Here is an 18,931-nt window from a genome sequence, read left to right as displayed (position 1 = left end):
AAACAACAACATTCTTTGACAACTGTGGAAGCTCTGCTTTTCGCCCTTTCTCAGTTTCTCCTTCCCTCCCTCTGCTACATAATAAAAACTATTCTCTCCGCTCCAAGATCCGGCTTGTCACTCGGCACAAGTGTCCTGGAGGTTTCATCTTCGTCCAGACTTTCCTGTTTTCCTTCGCTCCTCTTAATTATTCCCCTTTCCCCTCTTTTTTCCTGGTTCCCGCCCCACCGACAGCAACCCAGTCGAGCAGGAGCGATTCAGCGGCGCATGCAAGCGGGCGGGCGGGCGAAGGCGGAGCACAAGTGTTTTGCGGTTCACTCGGCTTAGGCGGAGGTCGCTGGCTTAAGGGCAGGCGAGGTGCGAGAGGCGAGAGGCGAAGGTCCTCTGGCTGCCCTTCGAGATTCTGAATCGCCTAATGCACAGGTTTCAAAGGTGGACAACAACACGATTGTTCGCCCCAACCTGTCAGGTTTTCTGAGGCTTTGGAGTCTGCGCATGTATGTCACAGGAGGTGGTGGCTCCGACTAGTGGTTGCTTAGTGTTCAATATCTGTTGAGCTTCAAACCGCCATCGTCTCTGTGGCGCAATCGGTTAGCGCGTTCGGCTGTTAACCGAAAGGTTGGTGGTTCAAGCCCACCCAGGGACGGGCCTTTAGTTTTAAAACGTAACGTGAAGTCCTGGCTTTGTATCTGCGCTGCGGACCTTTTTGAATACTGGCAGTGAAGAAAATTCTCTTATCCTCTTTGTCTTGCCCACGAGACAGACACACACACAAACACACACACAGCCATGGTGTCTGACTAATAGTAACCCCCGTTGGGTTTCCAAGCCTGTAAAACTTTACGGAAATAAATTGCTTCATCGGTCTTCCGCTGAGCAGTTGGTGGATTTGAACCACTGACCTTTTAGTTATAGTTAGCATCCAAGTGCCTTAATCACCAGAGTCCCTTCTTGCCCACAACTGAAAGACCTAAACCGAGAGGCTCGCACGTGGAGCCATTGACAGCATGTTAATAGGAGTATAGCTGGGAATCCATACTGCTTTGCTTGAAAGAGTAAAACCATCACTACTCGTTGTGTTACTCTTGACACTGGAGTGTCTTCAATTGTTTGTTTGCACTAGTATTTATTTAACCTTTCCTATATACAGTATCTCTAAAATTCCAAATACATGGGATTTCCTGATTTTTTGTAAATGAATTCTAGATGTTACCTGATTCTCTTGAAATGTTATTTGCGGGCACTCCTGCTTAGGACGGAAATATTCACCTTTGTAGTCAAGTCTCAGTTGAGAGAGACTCACGCCTGCTGAGGAAATGCCAGAACTACTACATGGCCGGACTTGTCTATACAATCCTGCATAGCAAATAAAATACATTAAAAGAGAACGTTTAGGAAATGCATTGGCCGGGAATCGAACCCGGGTCTCCCGCGTGGGAGGCGAGAATTCTACCACTGAACCACCAATGCTTTCTGGTGTAGTATAATACGGAAAACGGTAAGAAAGAGTCCTTAGAACCATTTAAAAAAAAAAATTCCAAAATAGGTTTTATTTGTGTTCTCTTTGGAAGACAGTTGACAAACTGGCAGACACCCAAGCTAAGGATTAAAAGGAGACATATTAGGCAACAGCACAAAGTGATACAATTCAAATCAAAAGATCCAAGTGAACTGTTTAGTTAGTTCAACCTACAACTCAGAAAAGGGCTGTTTTCAACTGTATAACAGGCCCCTAATATATAAATATCATTAATTCATCCAGGTCCCTTGTTAAATGTCCCTAAATGTTCAACTGTTGAACTGTTATCTTAGTTGGTCTGAGAAAATAACCTGTTACTTTAGATTAGTAAAATTCTTATCTAGAGGGAAAAATAAGAACCAGAAACAGAACTCAAACAAGAAAATGGCTAGAATCAAAATGGAGATCATGAAGAAACAAATTTTGGTCCACTGAGTTAATTGTTTGCAACAGTTTTTTGTGCAAGAATAATGATCAATCTTGTAATCATTATAAAAATAGTATGTCTGCTTCTTAAGATATTTGAACATTTGAACGGAAGTGTCACTACATTTTATAAAAAGGTTAATTAACATTAATTTTGCAATCGATGGTTAATTGTTTGGGAGAATTTAATTTTCTGAATGAATACATATTGATGTATTAGTTATATAAGGACTTGTTGTTGTTATGTGCTGTCGACTCATAGTGACCGCTTCTGGGGTTTCCTTCCAAGGAGTGGCTGGTGGGTTTGAACCGCCAGCCTCCTGGTTAGCAGTCAAGTGCTGTAGCCACTATGCTACCAGAGCTCCTATATAAGGAGTAGGCTATTTTAAATAAATATTGGTGGCTGATTAATATATTTATTGGTCCTTTGAATGAAATATAGAGGTAGTTCTTTCCCACGTCTCCCTGGGGAGATTAAACTGAAGAAAAGAGCCTGGGGAACTCTCCCACAGGTTGGAACTAAGAGTCATTATGATTTTTTGAAAAACAGAAGTTCAGACTATAATCATGCTTTTGTTGCTGAGAAGCCAAGCTAAGCCAAAGCTGAGTCATAAACTTGAGCTCATTGAGGAAATCAACTGTCATGTTGACCTTACAGAGATTTATTTAGTCCTATTTGCCCTCTGCCCAATACACAAGACACACAATCATGGCCAAGACTCCCTAAGTTACCTCCAACATCAACCAGATGTACATTTATTGCCATATCTCTCATTTCTAAACTACAACATGCAGTTCCAACTCACAACTCAGAATTTACAAGTTAATGCCTCATATGCATCTCAGGGTCACAGATGCTAAAATTCAGTGTTCCAGTGAATTCCCTATTAGCATCACACATCACGCTCTACCTCAACCCTATAATAAGACCTAAGCAAGTGTCTCCCAAAGAGTAGTGCACTATCCAGTGTGTTGCAATCCATCAATAATAATACCATAAACCCATTCCTACTTCTGACTAGTATGCTGACTCTTACTACCCTTGATCCTGTTACTCCAACTGGATCTTGCTATCTTCTTTGGATAAAGTTTTATTCTCTTTTGAATAAACACTCTCACAACACAATTTATTTCCAGTTGAATTAACAAATATTTCTTAAATTTATTGATACTCCATAAGCTAAGTTCCACTCTTTCACTGCACTGTTTCATGCATCAGTTCTTACCTTCATTAATAAAACCAGAGAAAAACCTGGCCTTCTTATAGCCAGTCTTGTCTATTTAATTCATTTGCCATACATCATACTGAGTGACCCTTCCACAGCCTAAATCTATGGTGCCAGATTCTAAATCCACTGCTTCCTAAATTCACTTAAAAAACCCCACTGCCATTGAGTCAATTCTGATTCATAGTGACCCCATTGGGTTTCCAAGATGGTAGATTACCCCATGTTCCTTCTGTGGAGTGGCTGGTGGGTTTGAATCTCCAACCCTCTTCTTAGCAGTCAAATGCCTTAGGCACTGTGAGATTCACTTACTACTCTCATATTTCTTTAATAAAATGTCTTAATACCATCTGATCTGTATCCTGCTTCCCTTCATGCCCATCTTACTAATATTTCCTGCCAATTCTCAAGTTTAGCAATAGGGAAGTATTTGACATGTGAGGAACTCTCTCACTTATGGCTTACACCTCAATATAAAGAAAACAAAAATCCTCACAACTGGACCAATAAATAGCATCATGATAGATGGAGAAAAGATTGAAGCTGTCAGAGACTTCATATTACTTGACTCTACAGTCACCACCAATGGTAGCAGCAGTCAAGACATCAGACGACGTATTGCATTGGGCAAATCTGCTGCAAAAGACCTCTTTCAAGTGATGAAGGCAAAGATATTTTCTTGAAGACTAATGTGCACCTAACGCAAGCCATGTTATTTTCAGTCTCCTCATATGCATGTGAGATGTGGGCAATGAATAAGGAAGACTGAAGAGTTGGTGCTTTTGAGTTGTGGTGTTGGCAAAGAATACTGAAAGTACCACAAACTGCCAAAAGAAATAACAAATCTGTCCTGGAAGAAGTGCAGCCAGAATGCTCCCTGGAAGTAAGAATGGCCAGACTTTGTCTCACCTACTTTGGTCATGTTGTCAGAAGGGACCATTCCCTGGAGAAGGATGTCATGCTTGGTAAAGTGGAAAGTCAACAAGAAAGGGGAAGGCCCTCAACAAGATGAATTGACACAGTGGCTGTAACAATGGGCCCAGGTATAGCAAGGATCATGAGGCTGGCACAGGACCTGGCAGTGTTTCGTTCTGTTGTACACAGGGTTGCTATGAGTCGGAGACGACTCAATGGCACCTAACAACACAACAACAATTCATTCTCATCCTTCAGGTCCCAGCTCAGATATTCCCTGATCCTAAATAGAGTTAAATTCCTGGTGACATGTTCACTTATATTGTGGCATTGATCGTGCTCTAATGTAATCATGTTTTATTTGTCTTCATCTTCCAAAATGTTGATAATTCCCAGGAAGCGAAAGTTGTGTGTATATATAATATATTCTCAGGAGGCAGTATAGTCTATAGCATAGTTCAATCTATATCTGTTAATGAATGAAAGAATCTTTCTACCTCTCCCTCTTCTCTCTCTATCTCTGTCTTTCTCTCTTTCACACAAATTCACTGGACACTGCTACCTTCTCAAGTCTACAAAATGAACTCATACTGCATGTCTTTCTCTGACTAACAATCAGAAAAGAAATTTAGCGAGAATGGTAGGGCAGTGATCAGTGTACAAAGTAGAGAAATTCTAGCAGAACAACTGGGAACAACACGAGCAAAAATAAAATTTTGCCTGTGTGTCAGAGAGTAAAAGGGTGCTCAGTGTAACTTCAGATTTGGGAATAAGCTAAGAGGTGGATTTATGGGATATTTATAGAAAGGAGAGGAGAAGGATAGAAATGAAATTCCCACTCTGCTGCTTTGAAGTGTCATTTCATAATTAACAATGTGTTTTTTATCCCACATTCACCACCCTCTGAAACTATGGGTGTTCAAATATCAAACATAGAAGTCAGTGGAGGGTTTGAATCAAATTCAATAATCAGATGGACCTATTTGGAAGTTGCATTATTCTATACTGGATTCCTTTTCTTAAGGCAGACCTTAGCTGTCCTTGGAGGGTCCAAGGATGCTATGATTCAATCAGTTGGAAGAGACTCCAAGAGGGATGTGTTACCTTGTCAGGGCTTTAAGGTTTCAGAGACAGTCTATACAGAAGAAATGTTGAGACTCTTAGATTACAAAAATTCACTGGACCCTTCTACCTTCCCAAATCTACAAAATGAATCCATACTGCATGTCTTTCTCTGAGTGACAAACAGCTAATTTTTGTTTCTTCAAAAGTTTTATGAATCAGTTCATCCCAACACTGTGTTAAGGTCCAGGAATCAAAGCTCTGGACATGGAATTCAGAGGCAAAGTTCCAGTCTTCAAAGGGAGCATACGGGCAGCATCTGACCTCCTCTAACTTCACGAGAGGGAAGGAGGATCTAGAACAACATCAACAGCCCAAGGCTGATTCCTATGAGGCAGAGGTCAGACATGCTGCAACCCCCCAATCTTTTTATCAATTCTAACAGCAACTGTCTCTCCCTCCCCCAGCATTGTCTACTTCTCTGCTGGGTTCAATAATTCATTACAATGAACACACAGAACTCACAGGTAATATTCACGCTTATGAGGTTTATTAGGGAAGTAATCAGAATACTGGCGGTTCAAACCCACCAGTCACTCCTCGGAAGGAAGATGGGGCAATCTACTTCCATAGTGATACTGCCTCGGAAACCCAAGGAGGGGTCGCTATGAGTCAGGTCTGACTCGACGGGACATAGCAACTACAATAGGTTACAATTCAGGATCAGAAATGACTCAGGATATAGTTATTTGATCAGGATAGAAGAATTCTTAGCTGTGCCACAGTCACATTTGCCCCTGGCCTTGGCCTCTGCCCTGTGTGGGCAAGTATTACAAAGCTCTTTTAGCTCTGCTAATGGGAGCTCTGGTAGCATAGTGCCTAAGGCACTTGACTGCTAACCAGAAGGCTGGCAATTCAAACCCACCTGCCACTCCTCAGAAGAAAGGTTGGGCAATCCTGCTTCTGTAGTGATACTGCCTCGGAAACCCAAGGAGGGGTCACTATGAGTCGGGTCTGACTCAGCACATAACAACAACAACAATAGATGCCCAAAGAGGCACCTCACTCTACCAGCAAGCCTGCTGACCCAAGGCACTCAGCTTTCTTGCTCCATTGGCTGAGAAGCCCACCGCTGTGCCTCGTGCCAATCTCTTGGTTCTGTTGGTTTTGCTGTCTCTGCTGCCACTGATTCTCTGCCATTTCAGTGCCGGGATCTTGGGTCCAAGGATGCGCTCTTCTTCTCCCTTGATCGTAGCAAGATCCCACTTTCCACTTCTAGGATGGCTCATTTTAGGACAAACAGAATGGTAAAACTAATCAATCCCCACATTAGGGTTCCATATACCTTATTTCAATGGACCCACACCGACAAAGGTGCCATGTACCTTACTTACATTATTATCAGGCTACCCAGTCCCTTTGGTAGGCCACAAGCACCTCACATTTTCATAGTTCCACCCAGTCATCTGGTGGGACTCACAAAGACCATGGCAACATGACCATATTAGTTAATTCACTGTACCACAAAGTCTCAGTGTGACAAGAACAAACAAATAAATAAATAGGCAAAGGGTCTATTTTATATAGTACAACATTCATCTGGAGAATTCTTATATGATGAGGGTGGTACTTGAAACCTTTCCACATATCTGACTTGAGATAGTACTACCAGGCCACTCAGATTTGCAGAAGACCAACATTTCTCTAGGGAGTTACATCCTGGGACAGGAAAGATACCTGCATTTAGACTAGAGCTGTACTTGGACTTGAACACCCTTCCTACCTCATGAGAGTTCCCACACCAGGGTTCCCATCAGCTGCAGCCCTCAAAATTAGATCTGTGGAAGCTGGTGGGGTTGTGTCCAGCTTTGTGACTTGTCTTTGATAAATGTTTTCAGCTTGTAGCCAGACAGAGCATACAGAGGTGGCAGAATCAGAGGAATCCCAAGATCTTTCCACGGAGAAAAGCGAGAAGATCTCAAAATCAAACTTTTAAAAGAATTGAGCCAAGAGAAGCATAAAAGAACAGAATAAAACCCAATAGAAGATTCTGCAGTGGATGGTTTCCAGGCTCTGATAGGAGCACAACCAAAACAGGTATGGTGTTCCTGACCTGGCAGAAAGGGGAGTATGAGGAGTCTCAGGCCTATCACTGGTCCTAGAGGAACGTCCAGAAAATGGATAATTTTTGAGAGACAGAGCCAAGGAAAAGGGGCAAATACAGCCCGAACCCATGATCCCCAGGAATCCTGAGGATCAGCAGTTAAATTGATATCCTGCCTTTATCACATAAGAGTCATTTACTCAATTCAGAGATCACGAAAGGGAAAGATTGTGTAGACCAACATCCATACTCCACCAACAAGAACACACGGCAAGAAGTCAGAGGATCTTGCTTCTAAATCTAGGTCCTTCCAGATCTTCCCACATGGGGCAACTGAGAACAAAATAGGTTCAGAGTTGGGAACTAAGAGTTACTTGAAAGAGCAAAATCCTCATCACTACCCTTTGAAGTACTCTTGACACCCACTTGTCTTTCATTGTTTGCTTGGACTGTGGGTTATTTAGGTGAAGTCTAGTCAGCTCCTACTTATAGTGACCCCAAGTATAACAGAATGTAATGGCTACTTATTTAACTCTTTCCATATCATTTGGAAATTGAGTATTTATGGTTTAATCATTACAAATAATGTTGCAGTCATTGTTTTATGCAGAACAATTGCTCTATCATAATGTTTATGTGGTTTTTCTATGATTCTGTTTTATCCCCATTGTTGGTTTATTAGTTATAACTCTTTGTTTTGTTATTTTAGTGATTTTGTGATAGTTTATATTATACAGCTATAACTTGTCACAATCTTTCAAGTGATATTGTACCTCTTCACCTTTCTCCTCTGGTGGCCTTGTTACTATTGCCATCATGCATTTTACTTGTCCATGTGCTATAAACGCCACATTCCATTGTTATTACTTTTGTTAAAATAATCAAACATTTAAATAAATTATAATAATAACAAAGCAACTTACACATTCACTTACGTAGATACCACTTCTGGTGCTCTTCATTCATTGTTTAGATCCAGATTTCCTCCTGGAATCAGTTTTCTCCTGCCTGGAAGACCCCTTGTTAAAAATGTTCAATTTTTTCTAGTGTGGGTCTGCTGGTGATGGGTTCTCTCAGTTTTTGCATGTCTTAAAATGTCACTATTTCACCTTCAACTTTGTTTGATTTTTTTTTTAAGCATAGAAGTCTAGGTTGAGGTCTTCCCACCCCAGCACTTTAAAGATGTTGCTCCATTGTCTTCTCAACACATGGCTTTCAACAAAAAATCAGATGTACTCCTTCCCTTTGTTTTCGCTGTGTACTATGTCTTTTTCCTAGGACATATAGAAATTTAAGCCATTTCTATTTTTTACTGGATTGAAGGGATTTGTTCTGGTTCCCTAGTGCCGCTCTGACAAGAAATATACCACAAATGGGATGCCCTTAACAAACAGGAGTTTATTCTTACAATTTGGAGGCTTTAAGTCCAAGTTCAAAGTGCCAGGCTCTAGGGGCTGGGTGAGAGCCCCTCAACCTTGGGATCCAGCTCTGTTTCCTGCTCCCAGCCCACTGGAGCTAGAGGCATTTCTTCACTCAGACAGCTGGCTGCTGAGGCTGGAAGCCCCAAGATTGACAAGTAAAAAGGCACAGTCCGGATGTTACCAGACCACATGGCAGGCCATTAGCTTAAGTCCATTGTAAGTGCCAAGGTCAGCAGAGCATGGCAGGCTGCTGAGCAACGACATGGCTACATGCAGGGTCCAAGCATACCATAGGCTAGAGACCATTCTCAAAACTTCTTATATACAGGAAGCAGACCACATATCCAAAGGCAGCTACTCAGCTGCTCATAGTAGATTCCACCATGGAGTTGATTACCAGTCTCATCATGGGGAATACTACATTCAGCTGCCCAGCCACTCAACCAGGCCTAGCCAAGTTGACATACAAACACAACCCTCACAGGATTTGATCAGGATATGCCTAAGTATGGGTTTCCTCACATTTCTTGTGCTTGGGGTTCATTCACCATCTTGATTCAATAAGTTTATAATTCTCGAATGATTGGAACATTTTTACCATTGTGTCTTTAAAATTTTTTCCTTCTCCCTCTGGTCTTTTCAGGTACTGCAATTTCTTGTACATTAGGCCTCACTCAGTTGCCCTAAAGTTCATTTGTGCTGTGTTCCTTTTAAAAATACTTTTGTCTGCAAGTTTCATTCTGGATATTTTCAATTGCTCATGGCTTTATGTTCCCTAGTCTTTTGTTTTACAATGTCTAATCTGCTGTTGTGACGTAGTGCCTAAGGCATTTGACTGCTAACCAGAAGGCTGGCGGTTCAAACCCATCAGTCACTCCTCAGAAGGAAGGTTGGGCAATCTACTATCATGATAGTGATATTGCCTTGGAAATCCAAGTAGGGGTCACTATGAGTCGGGTCCGACTGGATGGCAATGAATTTTTTTAATCTGCTGTTATTCCAATTCAATACATTTTTCATCACAGACATTGTAGTTTTCATCTCTAAAGTTTGATTTGGACTACTTTTATATCTCCTACATCACTAATTTACTCTTTGCACATATGGAATATAGTTATTGTGACTGTTTTAAAGTTCTTCTATGCCAATCCTAGCATGCTATCCAATCAGGCTCAATTTCCATTGAGTCTCCTCATTAATTATCATATTTTCCTACCTCTTCACATGCCTCGTGTTCTGTGACTGGATGTCAGACATTGGGAACTTTACCTTCTTGGGCACTGTCTATTCTGCTATTCCTATAAATCTTCTTGAATTTTGTTTTGTGTGGCAATTAAGTAACTCGGTGTCTTAGTTATCTACAGTTGCGATGATAGAGATACCAGACGTGGGTGGCTTTAACAACAGAAATTTATTTTCCCACAGTTTAGGAGGCTAGAAGTATGAACTCATGGCTCTGCTTTAGCAGAAGCCTTTCCCTTTCTGTGGGAGCTCTGGTGGTGTAGTGCCTAAGGCATTTGACTGCTAACCCGCCAGCCACTCCTTGGAAGGAAGACTGGCCAATCTACTTCCATAGTGATATTGCCTCGGAAACCCAAGGAGGGGTCGCTATCAGTCGGGTCCAACTTGACGGCACATAACAACAACAATCTGAAGGACTCATCTTCTAGCACTATATTAGACAATGTTTCATGGCTCTTCATAAAGTTTTCTAGTAATATATCAGACAGTGTTTCACTGCTATTCATAAGGTTTTCAGTGGCCAATGTTTTCAGAAGTGGATGAGTTAATGAGAGAGCTCTGAGGGTAAGAACATTCTGTATACTATTTCAGCTATGCTATTTATTATTCATTGCAGTAACAGTGGTCACTTTGTCTTTCATCATTAAATGTTGTCATTTGGGCTTTCCAATCTCATCTTCCCATCACCTCTATTCATTTCAAGGATCCCAGTTCAAGGGCAGCAGTTCCCACTGCCCTCATAAAATAGCCACCACAGAGCTCTTTGAGGATACAGAAACAGTTCTTTTGGCTATTTTCCTAGATTCCATATATCTCATGGCCTTCTTAAAGGTTATGCCTTCTGGACATTTCCAGGGGTAAATGAGCATGACTATGGAATATACAATTAATTTTACTCAAGGATGTGGTCTTTTCTCCTGGTTCTTAGGAGGCAATCTCTAAACAGTTGAGAATTCCCCAGTGATTAAAATCTTTGTAATTCATGGAGGGGCTCTAGGTCACACCTGAGAGTTTATGCTGAAGGCACAAGAGGGGACTTTTTGAAAGGACTAAGATGAGAGGTTTCCCAGAGGCTGGTTTAGAGGACTATTGCCAAAGGAAAGGAGTGACTAAAGAATCTTGTGATATTTGCAAGTGACTCTCAAATAATGTAGCAAATACACATATCTGGAGAGAGAATTAAATGTGGGAAATATTCATTGGTAATATATGGGAAGTATAGGAGCTCTGGTTGCATAGTGCCTAGGGCACTTGACTGGTAACCAGAAGGCTGGTGGTTCAAACCCACCAGCCACTCCTCGGAAGGCAGATGGGCAATCTACTTCGGTAGTGATACTGATTCGGAAACCCAAGGAGAAGTCGCTACGAGTCGGGTTCGACTCGATGACACACAACAACAATATATGAAGTTACTATTCTTTCAACATTTTTGTACGTTTGAAATTTTTTTTTTTTTTTTTCTGTCCCGAGTTTTACTTTGGTCTCTTGAGATAAAAATACTGAAAGCAAATGATTAGGTTTCTAAGATTAGGACAGCAGGAGTAATGGCCCTTCCCAGGAACCTGGAGCAGAAAGTAGCTCTTGCGGCCCGCTGAAAACCTACTGATAGACCCTTATCTCTCCAAGCCTGAGTATTTCTCTGACTCCTTTCTGTCCAGTGAGTCTAAAGAATGTTTGCATGGAGAGGCTACAAAACCCTTTCCCTGACCGGGAATCGAACCCGGGCCGCGGCGGTGAAAGCGCCGAATCCTAGCCACTAGACCACCAGGGACTTGCAGAACGGTCCTTTTCCTCCTTCCTCTCAACACCAGAACGCTTTGTTTGACTGCCTACCTTCCTTGTGGTGTCCTCTCTTGAAGCAAACAACTCCAAAGTCGTTTCTTCCCTGCTTTCTGCAAAAGGCAAGTCAATCTGCCAGTGGGCGCCCGCAAGGTCCTCCAGGCCCGCAAGTCTCCGAGGGAGTTGGCTCTTCCTGGCTGCACGTCAGACCTGACCTATAGTTTTGCCTGCAGAGAAGCTTCAGCAGGCTCTTTTTTTGTTTCTGGAGCTCGGCGGCTAGGCGCAGGTGTGCGACGCGCTGGAAGCAAGCGATGAGTTTGCGGATCCTCAGGAGCCCGCTGTTCTCCCTGCTTCTGTAGGGGAAGGACAATTGTCCCCTATGTCCTGTTCAAGAGAGATCCCAAAGGATCCTGACACAACAAAAAAGGCGGTGAATCCACTCCTCTGGGTGGGCAGGAGAGACGGAAGATAGCCAAGGAGGGAAGGAAAGGGGAAAAGACGTTATGAAATTTCCTGATCTAAGGCTATCATGAAGTCAGCCTTCTCTGGGACGAAGTCCTACGTCGCTTGTGAGTATCATACAATTTAGCTAAATCGTTGTCTCCACTCTGAGCCAAAAACAAAGTTTTGCCTCGCGGCCTGGTTTCCAGGGAGCACGCAAATCCACTTCTTCCCCAGGGTGAGAGCACTTGAACTTTGGCATAAAGGCCACGCGGTGAGCACTGCACCAAGAACAGCAAGTGCTGGAGAAAATGGCAAGTTTTCCCCACACCTCTTTTTAAAGCTTTACTTGTAAAGGAAATTCTAGGGAGAATAACATTAAAGCCTTTCAGCAAAAGAAACTCTTTGGTTATTGGCGGTTGATAAGAAGCAACAGGTTTATCCAGACACTACCATTCCGTGCAAACCTCCTGGGTTAAAATTAATATTATTCCGTGACCTGTGGAGCAGAACTAACAAAAAGGACTAACAAAAATGAGTTTTGCCTATTGAAATAAAAGTACCCTTCAAAAAGAATTTGAAGACGGAGGAGGGAGAAATCAAGCAATCTTAAAATCTGCGTGAGCTGCCTCTGGGTCCTGAGGTTTATACTGAGTCTCAAGTGGCCTGATGTTCAAACGAGTTCAGGGCAGGCCGCCGAGGCTGGCTTGGCCCGTGCTGGTTGTTGGATATTTTCAAACAGCCAAATGTCCTAAGACACAAGTTTCAGCCTTTGCTAAGGTATGGTTAAAGCATGAAGGTGCGATTAAAGTACTGGGATCAAACTGGGTCGCCAAGAACAAGAGACAAGCGCAAGAACCAGAGGGAGGACAAGTGAGAGGCACTGAGGCAAAAGGGCTTGGGAGGAAGGAGTGCAGGTCAGGACCCAGGGAGAACTGTTCCTATGGAAGTGTGGAGCACTGGGGAAGGGGGAGATGATAAAACACATGGCAAAACACCATTTCAACCATTTTTTGTACCCTGTTCTGTGACATTAACATGTCTTAGCAAGTATCACAACTTCTTTTGTCTGTATGGCTGAATACTAGTGCATTGTATGGATCCACCACATTCTGTTTATTCATCCTTGTGTTGGGAGCTCTGGTAGCATAGTGGCTAAAGCACTTGACTGCTACCCAGAAGGCTGGCGGTTCAAACCCACCAACCAATCCTACTTCCGTAGTGATACTGCCCCGAAAACCCAAGGAGGGCTCACTATGAGTCAGGGCTGACTCGATGGCACATAGCAACAACAACGTGTTGGTGGGCAGGTGGGTTGTTTCCACCTTTTGGCTATTTGTGAACAATGCTTCAATGAACATTAATGTACGGGTATCTGTTTGCGTTTCTGCTTTCAGTTTTTTGAGGTGTATGTTGTTGTTGTGTGCCGTCGAGTCAGACCCGACTCATAGGGACCCCTCCTTAGGTTTCCGAGGCAGTATCACTATGGAAGTAGATTGCCCAACCTTCCTTCCGAGGAGTGTCTGGTGGGTTTGAACCATATATACCTAGTAGTATATGGCAATTCTATGTTTAAGTTTTCGAGGTACCCTCAAAGGATTTTCCACAGAGACTGTACCATTTTACAATCCCACTCGCAATGGGTGAGGGTTCCAATTTTCGATATGCTCAAAAACGCTTGGTTTCTATTTTTCTGCGGAAAAGTTAGACACTTGACCACTAACGGAAAGAAAGGTTGTGGTTGGAACCCACTCAGAGGCGATTCGGAAGACAACCCTGGCAATCTGCTTCTGAAAAGTTACAGCCTTGAAAGCCCTATGCAGCAATTCTATACTTCATACATGGGTCGCCAGGAGTTCTCATTGATTCCACGGCAACTAACAACAGGTGAGGGGTGAATAATGAATAACGCTATCGAACATCTTTTCATGGAAGCACGAATCATTTGTCAAGAGCACCAGCACTGTTTAAAGGGCCACTGAGGCTCTGGTCCGAAGCCCGGAGTGGAGGCGTCCACAACTCTTGGGCTATGGGGAGCCAGCGAGCCTAAGGGGTGTTTAGTTCTGAAAACGGAAGCCCTAGTCAGCTGCGGGATCCCGAGGTCCTGGCTTCTGGGATAGGGGCAGAAAAAGAAGGGCCTAACGGAAGTGGGTCTCCTTCGCCCGAAGGAATCGTGGGGTATTTCCGGAGGACTATGTCTAGCACTTTGCTGCTGGCAGTCGAATTCGAAATGTGTTTCAATTTAATATAGTAGAAGACAAAATACTGGAAATGGCAGGTCTTGCAATTTTCATGAATAAGTTTTTAAACGCTTACGTGCAATGTGTTTCCGTAGTGTAGTGGTTATCACGTTCGCCTCACACGCGAAAGGTCCCCGGTTCGAAACCGGGCGGAAACAAGGTTCTTTTATTTCAAGTTGATTGTTGGTTAATAGTCTAATAACACATACAGGAGGATGACTCCCATTACTCAACACCCTGAATCTGACCGGATTTCTCTGCCCTAAATCGGATGGGAGATGAGACACAGTTCTCCTCTGGCTGTACCGAGATCTGCACAAAACAAGCCCTGCCTAAAGAGAATTTTAGTTCCGGATAGTTTAAAGGTTCTATTCTATCGCCGGAACCTTCCCAAGCAGACGCCGAGAAAGAGATTATGTCTCTGGGTCCTACTTGGCTTCCCTCCATCTGCAGCACAGTTGCAGATAAGGTTGATTTGCATGACAGAACCAAAGAAAACAAATCTAAATCTGCATCTGGGACTGTAGAGTCAATATTCTGGATTCACACCAATTGAACGTATATATTTTTATATTAACATTTGTAATGCATACCCTCTATTCCAGATAATTCGCAGAAAACCGTGAGGGCCCAAACCACCATCCAGAGGCTTAGAGAACTGACCATTTTAATAAATACAACTACAATGTGTGGTGTAAAGATCCTGGAAGTCTCTCATTCCCTTCCCCGCCGTTTTCCGCTTTGTCCCTGAACGCTTCCAACTCCGGGCGAAGGCAGCGGCTGTATGCATCCTGTAGATGATGCTCTTCGGCTCCCTGGCGCCAGATGGCGCTTAAGAGAACTTCTGAGCGGTGAGCCCCATAAAAGGCAGGGATCTACCTGCCTTTTATGCACGGGAAATGCCCAAAGATCCTCTCCACAGTTTCCTGCCAGTTCTATATCGATTTTTTACTCATTAGCTTAGCCCTTTCCTGGACTCTAAGACCATGCCTCTAACATCTTCACTACCATTGAGTTCATTACTTGATCTCACCTGCATAGTGCCCACCAAGGCTCAGCTCGAGAATCACAAATCATCAGGGACTTTATAATTCTTTGACCGGACTTCACTGATCCACAAGGCAGATAGTCAAGTGTGACAAGGACATTAGTTCTAAAAGTTCCATAATGCAGACACACACTAGTACCTACTTCTCATCTTGAAGATGGGGCCTTTAGGGGTAACGGTTGCACCTTAGGCCAGGCACTAATCCCTCCAAGGATCACGATCTGACACTCAAGGCTACCAAGTCATTGGATAAACAGACTCATTAACATTTTTTTATTCCAAAATCAACACTGGGATTTTTTATTTTTTTTTCCCCCATTTTCCAAATTTGACAGCAGCCCTGATCCTGGCTGCTGGATCTCTGTCCAAATCAGACTTATCTGGGAAATAAGAGTGCAGCAGAGGTAGTAAGTGTGGTTATACTGGCAGAGAGGGAAGAAGAAAACAATATGCTTTGACCAGAAATTGAACCTACGTTTCCCACATGTGAGGACAGCAGTCTACCTGAACCACCAGTGCTCCTACTTTGAAAATTCCTTCATAATCCGGAACACATCCAGTAATTTATGGTCTTGTCCACCATCTACTTTTGCCCCAAGATCTTGGTTTTCCAACCTTCTTCACAGAAATAGAAAAGGATTGGGGGCCACAGCTCCTCATTACCCTCACTAAACTCACTGCTGTTGAGTCAGTTTCAACTACAGAAGTAGATTGCCCTATCTTCCTTCTGAGGAGTGGCTGGAGGACTTGAACTGCCAGCCTTCTGGTTAGCAGTCTAGTTAGCCTTAGGCACTACACCACCAGAGCTCCCCATTACCCTGAGGGCCTTCTTTTTGCCATGTCCTGGCTCTCATTTCTTTAGGATATATAACTAGTAATGGGATTGCTGGGGAAGGAAGATGGGGTGATCTACTTCTGTAAAGATTTACAGCCTCGGAAACCCAATGGGAGTTGCTATGAATCAGAATTGACTCTACGGCCGTGAAGTTTTGTTTTGTTTTGTTTTAATGGATTGCTGGATCAAATGGTATTTCTATTTCCAACTTTTTAAGGAATTGCCATACCAATTTCCATAGTGGCTGTTATCATTTTACAGTCCCAACAGCAATGTATGAGAGTCCCAATTTCTCCACATCCTCACTGGTGTTTGTTATTTTCTGTGTTGTTGAACTCTGCTATTATCGCTGGGGTGAGATGGTATAGCCTTATTGTTTTGATTTGCATCTCTCTAATGGCTAATGCTCCCAAGCATTTCTCCATGTGTTTGTTGGCTGCCCGAATATCTTCTTTGGTGAAGTGTCTGTTCGTGTCTTCTACCCATTTTTTAATTGGACTGTTTGTCTTTTTGTGTTGAGGTGTTGGAGTTGTCTATAAATTTTAGAGATAAGTCCTTTGTCAGATATGTCCTTGCCAAATATTTTTGCCCAGTCTGGACGTTCTCTTTTAACTCTTTTGGGGAAGTCTTTTGATGCACATCAGAATTTAACTTTTAGAACATCCGGCCTCTGGGGAACCACAAACTCACAGCGAGCCAGACACACCGCGCACCTGCGCCTGGCGGCGTCCAGAAACGAAAAATGCTCCTCTTGGAGCTTCTCTGCAGGTGGAAGGGAAGGGAGTGGGATTCCCGACCCAGAGACATGAATGGAGGAGAGGGGTGACAGGTATGTCTCGACTCCCCAAGAAAGGCCAGGAACAGGCTGATTTTGAGGGACAGAGCCAAAGAAAACGGAAAAGGCAGCCCAACCTCAGGACCTGGAATTAAGGGCCTCGAATCCTAACTTCTGAGTGAGCCGAGAGCTGCGCCTTAAATTGATCTCTGCTTGTCTCAGGAGAGTTGTTAGCCCAAATTCAGAGCTCAGAAAAGGGGAGGACTGTGTAGACCAACGCCCATATTTGATGGACAAGAAAACATAAATTCGTAACTGATTACAGACCCACGCCAAGACAACTCTCAGTTTGTTTGTTTGTTTTACCTGAGCATATGGAAGGATGCAGTTGACATAAACTAAGATAGGAAAACTGCAGGTGCAACGGGTGTTCGCGTAAAGATCCGGAGTTCATTTGGGGTCCCATGGCCCTGTTTGAAGGCGTTTTCCATCCATGCTGTCTCCATTTCTGCACGCGTCTGAGCCTTTTTTGATGTTGGAGATCTGAGGCTAGTGCTCTGCCCCCTTCCCACCCTGAGCGTTTCCTCTTTGCAAACTCGTTCCCTGTCCTGAACCGCGGCCACCGTCTTTCCACAAGCTGCCACAGCGCAAAGGCACAACTCTAGGTCAGGTTTGAGGTGGAGCAGGGAAGCGACAACTCGCTGAGACTGCTGGGCCTGGCGGGCCTCGCGGGCGCCCACTGCTCTGATAGCGCCCAGTGTGCGATAGGCTGGCTCGCCTTTTGGAGAAGACGGAGAGAAAATGTCTTTGGGGATGATCGCTGCAGGAGGAGCAGGCAGAGGGGAAGGTAGGTAGTCAGGCCAAGCGATCTTCTGTAGAGAAGTAGAAGGGAAACACGCATCTCCAAGTTCCCTGGTGGTCTAGTGGCTAGGATTCGGCGCTTTCACCGCCGCGGCCCGGGTTCGATTCCCGGTCAGGGAAGAGCTTTTGCACGATCTCGCCTCTGGCAGACATCATCTTTAGCTCCTTGTTTGATGCAGAGGAGTCCCGGCAACGCTCAGGCATGAAGAGGTGAGATGAATAGGTGTTCAGCGACTGGGAGCCCCCAAGAGCGATGCCTGCTCTGGGCCACGGAACACCCATCCCTGCGCCCCCCCCCCCCACTCCGCCGGTCTTCCAGGCATCTAAAGTGTCCTGGCCCAACAGAAAGACAGTTTATCTTGTCCTGTGGTAGGAAGACAAAGGGTGCAAGATGGAAAATGGATCAAAGGGAAGAGGAAAATCTCTAGGTGCTTTCCAAAATTATCTAAGCAGTGCTGTCATTTGGTGGCTCCCCTGTGATCATTGTGCTTACTTTTGTCTGGTTCTAGCTTTGACTGTCCTCCTTCCAGTCTGAGTCCAAGCAAAGACATCCTGATTTGTGGAGAATATTCCATTGCTTCTCTCCTCACAGCAGATAGTATTTGAGCTTTTATTTCCAGAGTTCCAGTGGAGTGCAAGATACTGTTAATGTTTTTTTTTTCCCCCTTGAACTTGCATAGAAACCCTTGAGAAAAAGCATACACAAAAGTTTTCTTCACAAAAGAGCACTGTTTCTGCCCGCTTTCCCTCTTCAATTCTTTCCTGTGAGAACCATCTAAAGGAACAAAATGGTGGAGTTGACTTAAGGATGCTTCTCTGTACTTTTCTTAATCCTGAATAAAGTTCCTCATTTGATGATCTCCAGGTGAGAAAAAACGTAAATAAATAAAGCAAGGAAATAGAAGATGCAGATATTGGAAAAGAAAAAAGATAACTGTCATTGGCAGAGAATGTCATCACCTGGAGAAAAAATATTATTATCTACAACAAAGCGGATTCTGTAAAGAGGGGGAAAAAAAAAGAGTAATTTGCACTGC

The 18,931-nt window shown here is 43.6% G+C and overlaps 5 non-coding genes across 5 annotated transcripts; 3 read left to right on the top strand and 2 right to left on the bottom strand.

The window, feature by feature from the left end:
- Positions 1-572: 572 nt before the first annotated feature.
- Positions 573-646, top strand: TRNAN-GUU. Its single transcript has one exon. It is a non-coding gene; the product is annotated as a tRNA-Asn (tRNA).
- A 753-nt stretch (positions 647-1,399) lies between these two features.
- Positions 1,400-1,470, bottom strand: TRNAG-CCC. Its single transcript has one exon. It is a non-coding gene; the product is annotated as a tRNA-Gly (tRNA).
- Positions 1,471-11,614: 10,144 nt separating this feature from the next.
- TRNAE-UUC lies at positions 11,615-11,686 on the bottom strand. Its single transcript has one exon. It is a non-coding gene; the product is annotated as a tRNA-Glu (tRNA).
- A 2,774-nt stretch (positions 11,687-14,460) lies between these two features.
- On the top strand, positions 14,461-14,533 carry TRNAV-CAC. Its single transcript has one exon. It is a non-coding gene; the product is annotated as a tRNA-Val (tRNA).
- A 3,409-nt stretch (positions 14,534-17,942) lies between these two features.
- Positions 17,943-18,014, top strand: TRNAE-UUC. Its single transcript has one exon. It is a non-coding gene; the product is annotated as a tRNA-Glu (tRNA).
- Positions 18,015-18,931: the final 917 nt, after the last annotated feature.

This window comes from Orycteropus afer, unplaced genomic scaffold, assembly GCF_000298275.1.
Source record: "Orycteropus afer afer isolate SDZICR_OR568_19922 unplaced genomic scaffold, OryAfe1.0 scaffold00290, whole genome shotgun sequence".
NCBI lineage: Eukaryota > Metazoa > Chordata > Mammalia > Tubulidentata > Orycteropodidae > Orycteropus > Orycteropus afer.
Note: the sequence above shows the minus strand (reverse complement) of the source record. Positions and strands in the feature narration are given on the sequence as shown.